This window comes from Anas acuta, chromosome 10, assembly GCF_963932015.1.
Source record: "Anas acuta chromosome 10, bAnaAcu1.1, whole genome shotgun sequence".
In the NCBI taxonomy this organism is placed as follows: Eukaryota; Metazoa; Chordata; class Aves; order Anseriformes; family Anatidae; genus Anas; species Anas acuta.
In genome coordinates, this window is record NC_088988.1 from 4,968,452 (window position 1) to 4,987,194 (window position 18,743).

An 18,743-nucleotide genomic window follows, 5' to 3' on the forward strand; every position below is an offset into this window, starting at 1 on the left:
GATGAAAAGAGTGTTTGCCAAATCACTTCCTAGTGCACATCTACCTGGCTTGAGAGCTTCTTGGCTCCAATTCTGCACATTGCAGAGCTCTCAGTTTCCAATAGGATTTCAGAGTATGCAGTATTTTGCATTACCAAGACCTATGTGCGCTAGCTGTTGATTCCTCTGGATCTTAAACTCATTTTTAGAATGCTTGATACCTGCTGTTTCCTTCCCACTTGGGACTGCTGGAAAGCACAGTCTGAAATTAGAACACATCTACAGCAAGCTGATTTTCTAAACACATATCCCAAATAAAAATAAAAACAAAATATAAACATTAAAACTCCAATAAAATGAAACCATTTTCTCATCATTTCAGAAGAGTCTTTTGTCTCCCCTATAAACTCATCGCCTTCATATTTTCAGTTTATATTTCTATAATTCAAAACATGTTGCTTTTGTTTGGCAGGCTTTACAAATGCAATTTGGTATGCCATCAGTCACATACACAGACTGGGGCTTCCTAGCGGGTTGCTGTTCTTACTTGTATTACTTAAATTACTTTCTATTTGACCTGAACACCATGCAAAATGATATTAAAACAATATTGCTTTAGTAAAACTATAAGCGAAACTCTCTAAAATGCCTGCATTGTTTGTTGTTTTTTTTTTTTTTTGGTTGTTTGTTTTTTGTCTACTACAAGTCATTCATATGGTGGTAGCACAGCTTTTTAAACATCCAAGCACATTCTCGTTATGTTCTGCAGACGAACTGGGCACATTAAAATGGACTGACTTAGGAGAACTCCTGCTACAGCATGGTGAGGCTTTCTGTTGGTACCTCTACAACCAGCAAGACATTCACTTGTTTATGCTGAATCAAAGCAAGCAAACTGCTTACAGTCACTGCAAAACTCTCAGCAGAGTGAATTCGATTAGCATGCATTGGGGTTGACAGGTTAGGACAAACACCTCCAGCTTCTCAAAAAAATCAGAGAGAAAAAAAAAAAAAGTTTCCATTTCCCTTTTGGTTTCTCTTTTGCATTCAAAGCCTAGAGCAGCCTCCTCGTTATCCCGTCCGTGACCCCCACGCTGCGTGGTGGTGGCTCTGCAGGCAGAGGCCGGCTAAGCAGGATATCAGTGTTACAGTTTACTATCACCGAGATGACTGCATGTGTAAGAAGCGCATTCTTCCCATCACTGCGCTTACTCCATAAGGAAACCAGCGAGGGCACCAGGCCAAAGTCTGGTAGTTAAGCAGACACACTATCAGGTTTCCCACATTCAAAAATCTCGCTGCCAGGGAAGCATGAAAACTGCTTCCTACAGCCTGGGTGGCAGAAGGAAAATTAAGCAAAACCTAGGCAAGACCATTATTCTGCTGATCTGCACGGGGCTTTTAAGATTTTTATCTGGCTGAAGCCCAGCTCTCAAAACACAGGAGCTTCCTCTTATCACCCAGCAGCTCTTTCATTTTCAGTCTCAGTTCTTTTATCATTGTCCCCTGACAGAGCTTTATCTCCAACCGCCCCTTTTTCCAAGCCCCTAAGATCTCCCAAGCAGTTTTTATCTGTCTGCAAACACACGTATGAAGGGTGCACCCGCTGCAGCCTCTCTCCTTGCATCTCTGCTAAGCTGGCTCCAGCAAGAAGCTCCAAGCAAGGAAGGAAAACTCCCCATGACCCTGGCACACAGCTCTGGCTCTGGCAGACTGCTCCCTACTTCCCCAGCCTCCAGGGCAGAGCACAAAACCCACCTGCACGTTCTTCCTGGCGGAACAAAGGCAGGGACCCAGGCTCACACATCCCTTACGTAGGGTAAGTGACGAAGGTCTCAGAGCTCAGGTTGAGGGTGCTACAAGAAGTTAACAGCAGCACAGGACTGGACTGAGTCAGGAACCAGTTTCCTGGTCCCGAGCCAGCGAGCTCGCCTGGTCAGCTCTTCCAGAAAGGTCACTCTTCAAAACAACCAGGTCCAGCCCTGTGCGGGGAGCCAATAAACAGAGTACAGAGGCTCTGACATGGAGTTCAGATGAGGTCCACACTCAGGGGAAATACTCATTGCACAGTGCACAAACAAGGGAAACTCAGGGTGAGCGGCCAGTCCAGGCCTGATGTTCCAGAGAGAAAGCAAAACAGCCCTGAACATCCAAGGGATGAGCACCAAACATGGCATCGCGCAGGAAACATAAAGCCGTGTGTATACAAAAGCTCTGCTGAGTGATGAGACATGCTAGGGCTGAAATCGGTCTTTTTTAGGGCATTTCTCTGCAAAAGATCTCATTTACTGTCGTCCCTGGTATTCACTGTTGCATAGTAAGTTCTTAATTGCATGTACAATTACTGCCACAGAGCCAGCGAAAGCGGCAGTGAACATTTACCTCGGGTTAGAGGGTTCACCAGGAAAACCATGGATCAGCTCTGTGCACATGGCTGTTCTGGCTACTCCTGAAAGGTAAATTGTGTGCTCTCTGGCCCCAAGGCAGAATCTGTTACTTACCCGTGTCATGTTCGTACAGAATCCAGCCAGAAAGACACATACTGGCTCGAAGACCAGAGGGAACAAAACTGATTAATAAAAACAAAGGAAGTAATCACACTGGTCCAGATACTGAGCAGCACAATCAGGCAAGTACACATTCCCAACTGTATTTCTATCAGATACAGTCATTGCTACTCCCTTGTTGAAAAGAGCTTTTTTTCCTGAGCAGTCACATAGCCATACGCAACGGCAGCGGGAAGGCCAAGAACGTGAATTCTGTACCCACACCATCAGCTCTGACCCCTAATGTTTTAGGGTGGGCTTGGTGTGGTAAGAGTGATTAAAGTATTTGTGATGATTTAAACACATTTTGGTGGTCAATTCTTGTGAGGCTGATTGCTCAGCCCAGGTAAGGTTTTCTAAAGCATCCTCTCCAGGAAAAAACAGAGTGGGAAACAGGAGGCCAGCACAGGGCGTGCTGGAAACTCTCCTTCCCCACCCCAAGCCAGCAGTGTCTGCATCGCCTCCAGACTCCTGCAACCGCCTGTGACCACTGCCTGTGCTAAGGAGGATCAGCCACAACAGGAGACCAAGAAGACCACGCACATCCGAGGACACAGTGCAAAGCCTAAGTCAAAGGAAAGCTTCACGTCAGTTTCAATGGAAGTTGAGTTTAGCAAAGGGCTGGACAACAGACATGGTTTAATTTAACTTACCTGAACCTGGCCGAGCAGAAGACAAAAGCTAAGAATTAAAACAGCAAGTCTCAGACCTGCCCATGTTCTGCCACAAATGGGTCTGGTACTTTCAATCTCTTTGTGCCCAGCAACAGCACTGCTGTTAGGATAACATCACTCTCCCGATACGTTTTTTCCATGTAAGCTGCCCTGCTGTCACTACAACCTTAAACAACACGAGGTGGCCCGCTCAGTCACGCTTTATTTGCAGGACAGGCCAACTTCTGTGGCGTGCTTAAATGCAATGGAGACACGTGCTTGCACAAGGGAAGACACATGAGGATTAGTTTATCCTAGAGCTTACTTCTGATGATTTGGGGGTTGCTGTTTCTTTTCCTATTGATAACTCCTAAGACATCTGGGCAGAAACAATCGCAGAAGAGCACTACAAAATATTTCCTCTGGTTGCTATCTAAGTGTTGACACAATGCACGCCTCCAAAGAAACTCCTTCCCAGCGTGGCCGTAGCGCACATCCTGGCCCAACAATAGGAATCGCGGCGGAGGATCGCGGCGCTGGCAAACATCACGGCTGCTTGAAGAGGCACCGCGTCCCAAGTAACGCAGTTGCTTCAGCTGCACGGATGTCGCACAAGCCGTCTGTTTAAATATTGCAAAGTGGTAATCTCCTGCTTTTGCTACTTTGAAACTGAGGAGGCAAAGGAAAATATTTGAATGTGCAGTCCTGAGGTCAGAGCTAAAGTTTGATTTGGGTTGGTTTGGATTAAGGAGAAACGTCCAAGAACAACTCACTGATTTACTTTATTTCAGGACTTGGCACACAGATTGGAGCACGTTCAAAATGCAACGACACTGCGCCAGAAAATGCTACAGAAAGAGCAGAGATAGGAGACATCTGGACTGTGTTAGGAACTTAGAGCCATAAAGTCCTTTAAAAATATTCTGTTCATGTTGGGACTTCTCTTGTTTTTGTTTCGAACAATCCAAATGTTAAAACCGTGTTTCAAATTAAAAGTTAAAAAATAAAATCAACAACACCCCCAAATTCTCCCTCCCCCAAGACGGGTGACCTAAGCCAATTACAAAAGTAAAAACAAGGTTTTAATGATCTCAGATAAAATCCTACACTGAAAGTGGGAATTTCCAATAATATTGCACCAATGCAAACTTCTCCAGCAAGGAGGTCAGCAAACGTAGCCTACAAAACGTGGCCTCCTACCATTTAATAGTACATTTAGCATTACCCAGAGGTGCAACCTATCCAGCGTATGCTGAAAATAGTGGCACTACCTGAAAGGCTTCCTCCTGTCTAAGATGTCATGGCCTGAGTTCTAGGATATAAGTGAAAAAACACCTTTTAAAATGGTCATTTAATTGTTTCCAGCTTAATTCCATGTGTTCGGCAGCAGATCACTTTGGAACTACTTGCATACAGTGCAGCTGCTGTATTTAGGGAAGGCCCTTACAAAAATCAACAAAGGAGAAGGATTTGGGAAAAGATGTTGCAAATTCTTGGTATTTAACACAAAAATGATAAGAAACACAGGACAAACTATCCACAGAGAGCTCCATCAGAAAAATACACTCATCTCAAATCCCTCCAGTGGATGTTGCCTAACTAATTAACCCCCAGAACAAACCCATGCAGGGAGAAGGCACCGCCTGTCCCACTGGAGGTCCCACGCCAGTGGCAGAGCTGGAGCTCCTGGCTCCACTGCCACTGCTGAGATGCTGTCCCTGTGGAAATGTCTGAGTTTTGTCATTTTACCTGCCTCGGGTCACTCAGCTGTTCTGGTTTCCCACACCACTGCTCGCACGTGTACCTGCAGGCCAGCGAAGCACCAAGGTGCAGAGCACCAAGATGCTCGCCAGGCCCCACATGGGCAATGCACATGCCTGTGCGAAGCACACATCTGGCTAGCAGGAGAGGAACTCTGCATGGAAATTGTGCTTCCCAAAGCTCATTGTATGTGAGAAAGAATTTATCTTACCTTAAAGTAAGTACTTTTCATTAAAAGGCAGCCCTGCCCCAACCTGCCCTCCAATTCAAGCTCAATCAGGATGCTTCCGAGCGAATAACAAGTGAGCACGGAACATCAGAAGAGTCTGCACAGCCTTATTTTATGCTATGACCAAAGTCAAGGCTCAAAAAAAAAAAAAATCAAACAGGTTTGAGCGTGAAGTCCTCCATCTCCCACAGTGAAAGCTGCTAAGGGTGGTTCCATTTAAACCAGGTGCTACCTTCCACTTGTTGGGGATGTGTGTTTTTTTAGGCAGCCAGTATTTCACTTGCTCCATACCCTTGATTATTTTTACCAATTAATAGGACAGAGTATCCCATTCTTCCAAGTACATGCCTTGGCACAGCGAGGACTGTTCTGCCTTCAGCAACATGCATCATTTCCGGCAGCCCAGCTCCAGGAATAGAAAACCAAGGGAAGCGAGGCAGCCAGATAAACAAATGGGTCGGATACCTGAAAACCCTGGAGATACTCTAGCTATTGTCATTTACACCTCACCTCCTCTGAGGCATTCAGGCAATATTCAAAGTAGATTAAAAGAAAGGAATTCAGGGGCTTCTTGGAAGTAAGAATAATGCACTGAATTATGCTCACGAGCAAGCAATCCGGTGACTAAATCCTGCAAAGGCCATTTGTGCCTGCACCGAGGCTTGCTGCCTGCACTCCACTTGTTCAAAGCTTGATGACACACCTCACTGAAGATCTTTAGTTGTGTTGCTCAAAAATTCCTTAGTATTTTTTATTTTGTAGCTCTGATGCCTCTTCTCCCATCTGCAGTAATTTGCAACTGCAACATTTAAGTGTGACTTCTACCAAACCTGTATCACAGCATTTCAGGTGCTGTGCAGGAGATAAAATTGTCAACTCTCATTCAAATATTTTATTTCAACAGACAAAGAGTAACAAGAGTACAGAAATGACCAGAAATTACCTGCTAAGGACTGCCTGTTAGAGGAACATCTCTGCAAGCCATTAACCTCAGCTGTGACTGTCCTGCAAACAAATCTAGGCAGGGAAGTTCTCCTAACCTGACGGAGCTGGGCCAAACAGAAAACCAGCCCCCCAGTCCAACAGCAAGCAAGCCATCCTCGCTGCAGATAATATTCCTGTCTGAGTTATCACGGGAAGAGTGGAAAAGCCAAATCAAGGAGGACTGATGCAGGCCTGAGCTATAAAATCCAGATTTCATTTCCTATCGTTCCCCTCCCCCAGGAGCTCAGGGGTGTTTAGATTCTGGGCTGTGGTTTAAGTCCATCTGTGTTCTTCAAGTATAAACATCTTCATTGAAACCAGACTCATCCTGCACAGCCATTCATTTAGTGAGCTCATCTGTGAGAGACACGGACTGGCACATTTCTATGACAACCAAAAAAAAAAAAGTAGCAGCTCGGCACAAATTAAACAGCTTTTTAAAGCCTCCCCATTGTTCTTGAGGCTGCTTTCTCCTCCTCTAGCATCTATAGTCATCTCCGATGTAGTGCCCAGAACATCAGCTCTCCATGAAACAGCCCTCTATCCATAGGGAAAGAGGCTTTTTGTTTGTTTTTAAAAGCTTTGGATTAACTCTTGATAAGAAATAGCAGAAGTTCTGTTTTCTCGCCACCAAGAACAAGACAAACCCCAAAACAAACGTCTTCTTTCAAAAACCATCGCTCCTTCATTTGCTGGATCTCAATCAGGCTTTATCGGGGCACATGGAGGTTACCTCAGCATATGCCAGTTGCGCTCAGCGGTTTCTCTTCCCATCTAGTAAGACCAGATAAAAATCAGCAGGGAAAAAATAAGAGCATCTTCCCTTCGGAAGGATTTTGTACCATGATATACACAAATATAGACAATTGTGCCTCTCTGTGCAGCCAAGATGCAGGCTTCAGCTCAGACAACCGGTACGCTTTCTAAAAGCACTGCTTATTTGCAAGTTCACACACTGAAGCAATTCAGCACCAGATAAATAAAGCAGCTTTCTCTGACATACCCTGCCAGTCAATGCCGAATTCACATTGTACTTATGTTTGTTATTGCATCCTCTCAAATCAGGGCCTGCCAGCTTACACAATTCCCTAATTATAAGTAGTTAAGATTGTTTTTACTAGTAGGGTACAGATGCCAAATCACTCCTAGTGATTCCCAACAAAAGAGAAAGATGCTATGAGTAAAAACAATGGAATGGACTCCCAGGATCGAGACGTGCCAAGTCACAAATCATGCCAGAAAAATATCTTTATTTTTTTTCAAATCCCATTCTCTCTACCTACATTTTTTTCTGATTTAGTTTTAACCTAAGCTTTGCTGAAATTGGTAACTGGTTGGGTCAGCTGCTAAGCCTCGTTGTGTTCACCACGTGCCATATAACCACAGAACTAATAAATCACAGGAATAAAGAGGTTTTTTTAAATTGCAGAAACCTCAAGTGCAACTTTGTCTACTATGGTCAGTTTTGTCTCTTGGCATCATTAAAGGTTTCCCAGTCAAACAGAGACTGTACCCATCAACTCAACGATTTTCATCTTGACAGTGTTTTGACTTGATCTTTTACTCACAAGTCATTTTGTTTAATTTGCTTCAGACATTTCTCCGCACACGACTCAGAGCAGTGATACACCGCCAGGCAAAGCACTGAAATGTTCCCAAAGGCACAGATGAGGGAAAACTCAGTTATTAGTGGATTTAAAGGTACTTCTCATTACTTAACCAACCTGCCACAGACAAAGAACATAGCTACAGCGTTATGGCTGTTCATGGTAAATGCGATGTTGAGTCAGGCACACGAAGTCACTGTGACCTCCAGGTGGGATTGGGTGCGAGCAAGCCACAAGGTGTTGGAGTCCAGCCCTAAGGTCTCAGTGCTTCTCGCAGAGCTCTCAAAACAAGGAGCTGCTGAAAAGGGCATCTCTCTTAAGCCAGCTCTTCTTGGTCACGGATCAGATCAGCAGCCCAAAGATGCAATCAGCTTCAGAATGATACATTCAGAAATTCAATCAAGATGTGGGAAACTCGATCTTTGACTCATTTTCTAACCAAAAAAAAAAAGTGCAAGTTTTTTTTTGACAAGCAGCTATTACAGTGTTAAACCGTGTGTTCCTGTGCAATGTTTCCCATGTCATAAAACTAATACAGGGATTAAAAACTCAGGCTGAAGCAGCGTCTTAGGAAGCCACGTGATAAACTACAGCAAATGCCATGGGACTCATTATGTGCTAGCTTTACCTGGAACGGGCAACACAGTCAGAAACACGGGCACTTAGGGAACACCACAGTTAGGGTACCTCTGATCTGAGGTCTGAGATACCACCCAAGGTAAGGATGTTTCCCTAAGGGCAGCACATCCCCTTCTCCAGCGTGAATCTGCAAGCGCTGGGCTGCACTGTTTGTTTTCTGCTGCCTACACAACGCGTTGGATCTGCTTGCTAGGAACACGTTACTATCTGCAGGAGCGTGTTTCCCAGCCACACATATGCTGCCACCCGCTCCGGAACAGGCGAAGACCACACAGTATCATGTTGCGTTTCCAGCTCTCTGCAGGGGTATCCTATGCCATGCAGTCTCTCGTGAATACAGAGATATGCCACTTCTTCTGAGACCAATGCAATCATCGCAGATGGTTATCAGTTATAAACAGGAAGCATCCATCCTTCTGCAGTTCGTCACTGAAGCAACCAGCAGCAAACAGTCCCCTCCTCGTCTCCACTGCTCACTTCTGTGCACTCAGAAACACATCTTTACACTGCTGCCTCCACCCCTGCAGCTGACAGGGCAGCAAGAAAAAGTTGAGGCTGCACTGTAACAGGTTTGGCATGGACAACACGCCATGCCATCTATGTAAGCTCTTTTTACAAAGGTTAAGACTTACACAAAGGCAGGGAGCTCCCGCTTTTACCTATAGGGATGAGACTTCCAGCTCCCTGATGAGGAAATGAGGTGATGTGACATGAAGCAGCTCGTGAATCTCTTCAATTAGTGCATTATGCACAATGGAGACTTCCAGGGAATTATCTGCAACCACAGCAGTGCCTCATTCCCACCACCGTGGCCCTGAGCATGACTCACTTCCATTCCCATCCTCTTGCTGCAGGCAGAGAGCTAAGGACTGTTCTCAGCCTTCGTTAGTCAGGCAAGGTTTGGAATCAAATGCTGGAGCTACCTGCGCAAAACTTGAATAAAGTAGGGTTACTTTACTTCCTGCAACTGTTTGAGCATTGTTATCTTCAGCTCTCCGCTCTCCACGATGATTAGGGCTCATGCTGGAGGAGATAACATTTCCATCCCACCTTCGTCAGGGAGCAACTAAAGAGAGTGCCGTCCTCCACATGGGAGTACAGCCGAGAGAATAACAAACCGTGATAACCTGTGGCTCCTGAGCTGCAGGAGGTCTGCAAGCAGCACGTCCCCAGCACTGAGCTATGTCTGCAACCAGCAGCAAAGCCATCCTGGCCCAGCACTGCCACAAATCCTAAGCTGAGGGAGGAAACAGGCCAGCAAGGAAGAAAAGGACTTCAGGAGCTTGTCCCAGGACCCAGACGCGTGGCCAAGCTCAGCACCATTCGGCAGCAAGACCCCAGGGCACCGCTGCCATTTCCACACAAGCCTTTTCTAGAAAGTCAAGGGGAAGTGGAAAGGGGAGGAAGAGTTTTGAGATATGTGATATGCATCTTAATGCTCTCAGTCATATGAGAGGGCAGGAAGGTCGGCTGCTTATGCCATGGGGCCCTCCTGCGCCGCCAGACTCCTTCTTGCCATTTTAAGCCAGTTTAGGACAGATTTCACCCTTAATGAACTGGTCTGGGGGGCACAGGGGTGTGAGTGAGGCTGATCTCACACACCTAGGGTCACTGTAATTTACAGCTAGAAGTGTTTTTGCGAGAAGAGGAACAACCCCTGTGTTACAACACCATTTAAACTTGAGAAAGCCTTTGGTGAATACAGCTTGCAGCCTGTGCGTGCTTCACGTGATCTGCACACCAGGAACACCGGAATTTTAGGCCAGGAGGGTGTCATTGACTAATGGGGATTCTCCTTTCCCTCTGGAGTATAGGTTTATAGAGGAAAAAGATCATGTTCTCCAGGCAAGTTTATACAAAATGATTCATCTCTGGCCAGCTGCAGTCAAGACATCTGCTTGCTTTCATTTCGCTACGGGGAGATTCTCCCCCCACACCTCCAAAGGAGGCCAAGGCATAAAAAAAAAAACTTCATCAATTTACAAAACGAGACTGAAGGTGGCAGGTAAGTGACAGAGAGGCCCTGGGGGTGCTCCTCTGCTCCACTGACAGCGTTCCTGAGAAATAGGGCACTGATAAAGGGCTGCTCAACCAGCGGCCTGCCCGCTTCCACACCGAGCCTGTGCCCCATGGCCTGCACCCAGGCCTGCCCAAAGGCAGGGAGGTGCTCCTTTGCTCTGAGAACCCCTCATGGGATCACGCAGACGGTCTTCCCGTGGTCAAATAAAGTTTGTGAACCCAGGCCTTTATAGCTTTTCCATATTAATCTGCACTCTGGGCATATATCCAATTAAGGCCTCACGTATAGATCACTGGGTTACTAGCTGGCTTGTGTGCTCGGGGGGAGGGGAAATAACAAGCTCATGACTGCATAATTTAACGCTGCCGGTGCTTTCACTTTTACATGCACAAGTCTTTCTGAATCTAGCCTTACCATAAATAAAAAGTAATAACATTTGCCGAAGAGAAGCTCGGGCCCCTACGTGCTGGAGCACACAGGAGCTAATGCTGAATGCATTTACATTAAGGCTAACTCCGGCGCAAGGAAGACAAGGTCTTTTCACAAGCATGCTACAAAAACAGGAAGCAAAGGGGAAAACTTTGCAGTGTTTGGAAACAGCAGAACACTGTTTGTACAGGCTTTTCTTACAAATGCAAAAAATAAAAACAAAAATCTGGTAATGTGCAATCTGAGCACAGCAAGAGCCTCAGATCAGACGCAAGGGTCTCAAGACAGCAGCTCGCAGATGTACAGGTACAGACTGTACAGGCAGGGAGATGCACAGGGTACTTTATTTTTCCCATTTCTGCTAAGAAAGTCTGACAAGTAGAGAGACACAACCTCCCAAACGCTTGACGTTAAAGCTAGATAATGTAACACAACATTGCATCTTTATCTCGGCTCGAGCGGGTGTGATAAGTGAGCAGGCACTAGGAAACGCGCGCTCCACCACACTTAAACGCTCCCATTATTTTCTGAACTGCACTGAAAAGGGAAGACGGGTGGCAGGGGCCTCGCCTGCCCCGGGAGGCTGTCTCTGCAGCTTAGGAAGCAGCCATACCGTGGACTTCACCCCGTCACCAGCTTGGAGACTTCCCTCTGCAGCTGCAGGGCACGGAGCCCATCCCCACCTGAAGCTGCTCCACTGAACGAACGTCCTGCAGTGACCCAGCCATTTTTCAAGCCACTCAGTAGCGCCGGTAAACGCACGCAGCCAGCACAACATATGGGTGATGTGTAAGGGCTGTAAGTCCTGCCCCAGGTTTAACAAACCCAAAAGAAACACCTTGGGTTCAGACCAACAGAGGATGCATCCTGGACTCGGGCGAGCACCAGGCAGGGCTCGGTACTTTCCCATGTTTTCCATCTCCACGAGGGAGCAGCTTCATACACGGTCAACTCCCACGGCAGATTTGATTTCACCAGATTTAAAGTACATTAGTCAATCCGAGTCACCGGGGACATTTGAAATAACTTGCAATAAATCAGAAAAGATTAATTTCAAGGGAGGCAGTGACGTAGCACTGCAAGAAGCACGGAGCTAGCGTTAGAAGAGAAGCCATGAGGAATATTTCTCAATGCCAGTGAGCATGGAGGCACTGCAGTCTTCACGCATACACCGGGATCCAAAGGCAGAGCAGTTGCCCAGATGGGGTATGTCAATATTTAATACCAAAGTGCATGTCTGGTCCTGCTCACTTCATTTCATTTCAAGCTTTTCCAGCTTTGTTTCCTGATTCATTCACAGCAATCACAAAAGATGAATTATCTAACCTTAGAAAATGTGTTTTCAGGCAGACGAGACATGCTGACTGTGTCCGTACTTTCACCTTCAGTAACAAAGTTCTGTGCCAGGAGAACTTTTATGTTTTCTTCAACGTCCACATTACTTGGTTACAAAGTAGATGTGATTTTCGGTGCCAGGACTCCGCTCGAGCCACTTGCTCCTGAGGAGAGCAGAAGGAGCCTCTTCTGCACCCCTGGATGTCAGGCTACTCTTTAGTTACAGATTTGAAAATTTTCCTCAAAAGCAATTGTAATAGCAGTGACTAAAAAATGATGGATCTGAAAGAACCGCAGAGAGTTGAAAGAAAAACTAAACAAAGTAATGACTAATAATTGGCGCTTCTGGAACATCTTTCACCAATGCTCCTCAATTCCATACACCAGGAATGAAAACTGTTTCGAAACAGACCGGGCTGGGAACACTACTTTGAGCCCTTACTACACAGCTGGAGTTGCTATTTCTTCTGGAAGAGATATGTGAAGAAACATCAGTCCTCCTGCACTGAAGGAGTAAGCTGGAGCTCCCTTTCCAACCCTGTAATCATGCCACCACAACCTCCTTACTACAGGTAGCAGTTTACACCAGTTCCATGCTTTTTACCCTGGTTTAAACAATGACAGAATGATGTCTGTAACACGATGGCTTTTTTCTCTCTCCCCAGATGTACAAACGACCCTCCCTGTTCTGTGTTACTCTCAGATAAGGCACACAATTGTTTCACTGAGCTTGATGCATCTTCCACACGGAAGCACCAGGCAGCCCGTGTCCCAGCTGTGGCCACTTGGCTACCGAGCAGCAGGGCAAGGACATGGGTGGGCCTCGCTCAGTAAAGTCCGTCAGAGCAGATGGAAGCCTCCTACAGTGCAGAAGGAAATGCTGCTGCTCCTGAAAGAACCACCGGGCCTTACGCAGCTGGAATGCCCCCACCTCTCTGACCAAGGCAGGAAGGAGCTGTGCAGGTGACAGACCCGTAACCACAGCCGGGCACCCTGGCGCCAGAGCATCCTCTGAGCTTCGTGCTCAGCTCTCCGGTACTGCCCAGTCCAGCATCAGAAGAAGCAGCACAGAGGAACCTCTCCTCATCCAGCTGTCTCTTCAAGCCGCCAGCAACAACACTACACTCAGATCCCCAACCAGAATAACCCCACAGCTACAGCAGAAAAACCTGCAGTGCTGCACCAGTGTATGCCATTGGGGCCTGGTGCATTGTGTAAGTGCCCCTGTAACTTTCTACTTTCAGTTTCCTACCTTCTTATGGTTTACATTGTAGCAGAGAGAAATATGATGTTTCGAGATGCCCCTGCAATCGTGTTCTTCTCCAGTGGCTCCCAAATCTAAGTGCTCAACCTCAGAACATTTGACTACCAAATGCACAGCGTGGAAGGGAGGGAGAACTGCAGATCTTTTTTCCAAAACAGATCACATCACTGTGATTCTACAGTTAACTTCACAAGACCACTCTCGTATTGAAAGCTTCAGTTCAGTCAATGTTTCCAGACTTACTCTTTACTCCTGCAATCAACCCTAATTGCCCCTAAAGCAAGAGCAAAGCTGGAGCCGCCAGCAGGACCACTGGGAGAACACACAAACATGCAGACGGCAGAAAGGAGACCTGAACCGGCTGTGATGGGCTCCCAGCAGACACTCACTTTGCAGGAAGGCTGCAAGGTATCACGGGGAGAGACACTGGGCCACATCCTGCTGTCACTCTCCCACACCTCCCCGGGATTTTAATGGCATTTACAACCATTAAGCAAATGAGCAGCTATCAACGTCAGAGGAGACAGTGTGTCCTGGTGGCCACAGACACGTCACTCGGCTCCAGCCCTGCCCAATTTATGAGCACTACAGCAAGGTGCTTGAGTCAACACAACCAGGAGATGCACCCAATGCCTGCTGTCTGACTGGAGATACCCTGGGGAACCACGGGCACGCTCCTCGCGAGGAGCTGCAGGTTGAGGAGCTGCAGGTTGAGCGTGAGCCTCGAGGGCTGTTGGACAGTGCAATCCGTGCTCCTCTGTCTCTGCTTTCCCCACGCATGAAGACCTGGACCAGAAAGCCCTCTGAGACAGCTGAACCACAGCGAAGGCAAAATCCAAAGACTCACAGAATGAAACAATTACACCACATCCCCAAATTGTATTTTCTGATTGTCTTAAAGGCCAAAAATAATCCTTCCTTTTTTCTTTTTTTTTCTTTTTTTGTTGCTGTTGTTCACAGAAGGTCAAACAGACATTCATATTTTTGGAAGGAAACATATACACCCTTAGTATTTTCATTAAAAATTTAGATTCCACTGGGCAAGTTCCAGAAGTGTTTTGGGGTTTGTTGCATTTTTTTTTTTTCTTTTCAAAGCAGTTTCTACTTTACTATTAATAATGTCCATGCCTGAAAATGGATAGCAAAGTCATTCTAGTTTTATTTTAGCTGCTTGCACAGGTAAAGCAAAAACACAGCCTGCTGACAATACTCACTAACTGTATTACAATTGCAAATAAAATCTCCATGGTACAAGAGAACCCCATTGCAACAGGAACCAGGCTGGTAAGAGACACCTGCCAATCTCCAAAGTAGTATTCAAAGAGCCAAAACAGACACGGATTAGGAGGAAAGGAGCACTGCGATCTAAAAGAATAGCATCACAACTTCAGGGCTGAGAAAATTCCACTCTGTATCATTTGAAGTGTACTGCTAGGAACACAACATGGGCATCTTCGAGAAATTTAGAAAGAGTTTTATTTTAAAAATCATCAAAAATGTCTACCTGCACATGCATTTCCATAATTTACATGCTCATTTAGATGTTAATTATCTATAGACAAATAAGGAATGCGATTACTTTTTTGTTTACAGGAATACTTGCCTTATATTTGGGTTGATATCACCAGAAATCTGATCCAGAAAATATGCATACATGTTTGTAGACATGCATTCTTCAAAAATAAGTAAAACTGATTTATAAGAGAAAAAAATACTTCTTATTATCCATTGCAGACACAGTTTCTCTTCAGGCCCAAGAAAAATACATACAACCATGTATTCTAAAAAAAAATTAATCTCAAATTCTGCTTCACCTCAGCTTTCTTCAGGCAAGGCTTACTGCGCCACATGTGATACACTTGTAAACAAAATCTTTCAAAACCTAAAGCCATTCCTGTGTGATTTAAAACCTGAGTTTAGAATTTTTCAAAAGGAGAAAAAGATTTTGTTTTATTCAGCACTTCCTTAAGCACTGGAAATCCAAGAAGCAGAAGCCCGTTAGTGATAGCTTCAAGCATCCAACATCCCCATTCCTAGTACCACGCAACTAGCTCAGCAGTCAGGCATATGAGAAGCATTGGATACATTTTTTATTTGTCCTTTTTAAGCCCTGGTTATTACTTTTCTCGTCAATGAGAGTGAAAGCAATTCTTCCCTGTTAAATTTTTCATGCAATGAGAAAGCCACGCAACCTCTCCGTTACAGGAACAAGAACTTGAGGGACACTGCAGCATCTGCTGAGAAGTGCAAAAGCCCTTTCCGCAGAACTAAGCAATAACTCCGAGCAGGCAACAGAAGAGGAAAAAAAAAACACACTTCAAGGGCCCATACAAGGCTTATCCAACTGACATCCCCGCTTTGTGTTGCCTCCGAAGTGAAAATGTCCAGAGAAGTGAGCATCAAGCCAGCAACATCCTCCTAGGCCTGCAAGGAGCCGGGCAGTCACCCACATGCAAGCTTGAGCCAGGACCAGGCACCACCACAGCCTAAGAAGGGAACTGAGATGGACTTTTTGTCTGGGGGCCTGCTGCTTAAATGGTGAAACAAACCTGACTCTGCCAGTAATTACATCTGCTGATCCACCATGACCCTGCTGGCTAATTAAATGTTAACCCGCTGCAGCAAAGTGCATGCTTGTCCCCAGCTCTGGAGGGCACGAAGGTCCAGAAGCAGCAGGTGGTCCATCCCAGCCTAAAATGCTGCTGTCCTCCAGGGCTATCAGACTATGCAGAGCAGCCCTCAGCTGCGATTTCTTTGTCCTCAGACACAGTTTTCATGGTAGAAGAGAGTCGTGTCAGAATAACTTCCCACCAGGACGCCACTGTCTGCACGTTGGCATCGAACGGGTGAAATACAACCGCAGCCCTGTCCCACGGGGGGATTTCCAGCAAGGCTGTCCTGTAAAAGCACCAATCACCCAAATGCAGGCTGCTTGACATCCAGGGATCCTTCAGCCAAGGAAAAAAACCCGGGCCTCATTTTGCAGCGAGCTGTGCGAGCCTGGGGGTGAGTAGTCCGCGGCCCCCTGCCTGAGCCACCCGGGGAGCTGCAGCGAGCCCCCAGCTCCCCGAGCGTGACATCCCGTACCAGCAAGGAGGAGTGGTAATCCCCCTCCTCAGATTACCCCGCTGAAGTCGACAGAGTGAGACCAAGAATGGACGTGACCGAGCGTACTTCCAGTTCGTGTTTTAGTCACTGCGATTTGACGGGCTTCTTAGGCTCAATTAGTAACAGGCACACTTAAATCCAGAAAAACAGATGCCTTTTTTCCCCCAAGTTACAAGAAAAAGACTGAAAATTATGAACAAATACACTGAAATCTCACATTGAATTGGAAGGAAATGGTGTTTGCCACGAGCTCATGCCCTAGACCCTGCCACCTGGCACCTCACCTGCTCCTGCTTTCCCCACTCCACTGGCCCTGTCCCATCAGTCATGGGACAGCCTAAGAGGGGGAGTCAAGAAATGACTGCAAGCACTGAAACGCCAGTACTGGTAACTTTGAGAGTCCATAGACCCTGACACAGGACCCCCTCCTCCCAAACCTGGAGAGTATTTTTAAATTCTCCTGATTTTCAAGCCTGGGAAGTGAAGGCCCTTTAGTTCAGCATCTGGTTCTGACTTCATGTTTTTCTCTGCAACCACAAGAGCTAAACTTCACTCACCACTGACGTGCTCGGTTATAATGTATGCTTTTCAATTGTCTTTTCCCTTTCCTGGTATTGCCCCTGCATTCTTAAATATTGTGCAAAACAGGAAAATTTTACGCAATGATTTAATAATACATTGTTTTTGGCAGCAATTCCAGCCTACCATGTTTCCCTCTCTCTTCTTCCTCAACAGCTTGGTGGAACTATGCACTGAAACAGATCAGTTCCCCAACCCTGTATAAGGAAGACAACAAATCTGCAAAAAACTCAAATCTGCAAAAAATTCAAGTGCTCCCCCATCCAGTTGACGCAGCGTTTCTCAATGTGATCCTGAGGAAAGGTTACATTACTGAGGGCACATCCGTGATCCATGCACGATGCTCTGTGGGGATTATACATGCTAAGGTATCGATCATCTTCTGCCATGCAATTGTTTACAGAGTTAAGCACTACATATCTGCAAACACTTGCAGACACAGAACAAAACTGAATCAACTAGCTGTGCTCAAAACACTAATAAACAAGCCACAATCTACCCATGCAACCCACAATCTAATTACTTCTAAAGACTCCAAAATGCTTGAACTACTTGAGGTAGATCTCTTCTTTCATAAATCCTATGTGGGGAGTGGAACAAACCCTATTAATCCAGTTGTGCTTACTAATGCAGAAGACACAAGGAAATGAGAGAAGCCATTTTACTGTATCATGTTAAAACTCGCCTGTTATTTAGGAACTTCACATGTATAAACAAATTACCCGCAATAAATTAAACAGCTCCAAAAATCACTCCTCCCTATGTGATAAGCCTCCCAGTTTGTTTGTTTTTTTTCCCCTCCAAAAATGTTCTTCGACGTACACAATTCTACCAATGATCTGGGTGGGACCAAGGCTTCAGCCTCTGTTTTCCAACTGGTAACAACGCAAACCTGAGCCTGCAAACTGGAACGTCAATGTGGATTGGAGTCTCCTCTGGCAAGCTACACATCCTTAGCATGGTCCACACATCCTTTCCTAGAAGAACCCCTGGGCTTCGACGACCCAGCAGACTCTCTGTGTCTCTAGCTCTGATGCTCCACTACAAAACAAACAAAGATGATCTCACAGCTCCACCAAGACCCAGCCCTGCGAGGGATGCTGAGCTCCTCCGGTCCCTGCTGATGCGGGATGAGGTCCCCAACGGGTACCAGAGGTGATTCCCCCAGGGCACTATTACCACCATGTAGTGGCGAGCACCACATCGTTAGTCCCCAGCCAAAAAGAAAAGTGTGGTAGAAGTATTTCTGAGTGTCCTCTTTGTTTATGCTCCTAAACATGTAAAATTTACTAGCTGGGTGTTAACACTAATAGCCTTAAGAGCTCTTGCTCTATCAATGAATATAGCTTCTGTTTTCATATTTTATGTAAGCTCCATGACATATAAACACGTACCTTAACACTACTGACTTAGAAGTATGCTTTTTAACCACTGTAGAAACTATATACTCAAAAGTACTTTTGATAGGCATTAAACAACTTCAAAGAAATACCATTTTAGGTTTTCTTATGCCTAGCTACAGTCTAAGACAGCAATAAAGCAAGTTTCTTACAATGGAGTATTATTCCACTAAATCACCAACTCCTCAGAAAAATCTGGGTTCTGGTAGT

At 45.8% G+C, this 18,743-nt stretch overlaps 1 protein-coding gene across 3 annotated transcripts in view; it reads right to left on the reverse strand.

Moving 5' to 3' along the window:
• CMIP (c-Maf inducing protein) overlaps nucleotides 1-18,743 on the reverse strand; it is a 127,956-nt gene that overhangs the window by 104,038 nt on the left and 5,175 nt on the right. Inside the window, exon 1 of one of the 3 annotated variants that reach the window (XM_068693145.1) lies at nucleotides 1,738-1,857. The exons of the other annotated variants lie outside the window; for them this stretch is intronic. The gene's annotated coding sequence lies outside the window, so the exon portion shown is untranslated. Of the gene's footprint in view, nucleotides 1-1,737; nucleotides 1,858-18,743 lie in introns of those variants that run through there. 3 annotated transcript variants of the gene reach the window in all.